Here is a 1,470-nt window from a genome sequence, read left to right on the forward strand (position 1 = left end):
TGATGATGATGATGATGATGATGATGATGATGATGATGATGATGATGATGATGATGATGATGATGATGATGATGATGATGATGATGATGGTGATTGATTGATTGATTGACGATGATAATGATGATGATGGTAATCATTTTCATCGGGAAATATTTCAATGATTAAAAATTTACGAATAACAATAATATTTTTCAACCAACTAAAAACTAAACTCCCATTGATTTTTATCACAGCTGGGGCTAATAATTTTCATTCTGTAATATTAATAATAATTCCAATAAAAAAAGTTAAATTTTGAAATTTTAGAACTTAACAATGAAGTAAATGTAATCGTTAAATTTCATTGAAAAAAAAGAGTAGAAGACCAAAAGCAAAATGAGCTAATCAACTTTTATCATGCTTAATATTTAAATGTTGATGAGATTATCTTTGGAGAAAAAAAACGAGATGAAAAGTTTTTTTTTTTTTAAATTTATTATACTTACCTTAGTAAAGTTTTGTTTAAATGGGTGATTTTTCTAAAATTGTCAAAATTCATTCAAAATTTATTATTTATAAAATTGTAAATGTCTGATTTTTTTAGGTTTTAAAAAAATATTTCCATTAATGAAATTGGAACATTGCAAAGGTTTTTCTTTTATCAAAAAAAAAAAAAAAAAGTTGAATTCAGGAAATAATAAAAAATTGCCACTCGCTATACATTTCTCATTATTAATCTCAATACAGATGTTTAAAGGTAAAAAATTTTTTTTTATTTTTTTTTCCGGAATTTTTTTGAAAAGAAAGAAAAAAGATTGCCAATTTATTGCAAATTTCCGGTACTATCACAAAAATAAATTATAATACTGTAGTAGATTTCCTATCATAGTGTGACAAGTTTCCATTGAAAAATGATTTTTTTTTTTTAAATTTTAAATTAGTTAATTTATACTGTGGCTATTTATGTGCTTTGTTATTTAAGCGTAAAATTGATTAATGATGTATGATTATGTTTATCAGTAACAATGGAATTGTTGAAATAATGATTTTTAAAATGAAAAACTTTTTGTTTTATGCCATACTGTATTTTTTTTCTCCCCTGCTTTACTCATCAGCCAGTGCAATTTCGTCGGGTTAATTATTCAAGATCATTTATATGAATGCATTCATTATCATCATCACTGATTTGAGAAAGGAAAAATCGAAATTTTATTGTATCGGTAATAAATTAAATAAATGTTTACTTTAATATTTTACAATTTAAAATATGGAAAGAATTAAGAGAAATTCAATTCTGATTTGTTAGAAGATGAAACATTTCATGGAACTGATAAAATTGTAATTTGAATGAATTATACTGGATTAAAATTTTAATTCGATCATAGTTATTTAGATTTAAAGTAGTAAATGCTATTGATGTGCTCATGTATATTTAATTTTTTCGAAAAGAAAATGAAAAGAATAAAGATAAAAAATTAAGTTTCTTTTTTT

The sequence above is a fragment of the Loa loa genome, assembly GCF_000183805.2.
Source record: "Loa loa unplaced genomic scaffold supercont3.263, whole genome shotgun sequence".
Classification (NCBI taxonomy): Eukaryota; Metazoa; Nematoda; class Chromadorea; order Rhabditida; family Onchocercidae; genus Loa; species Loa loa.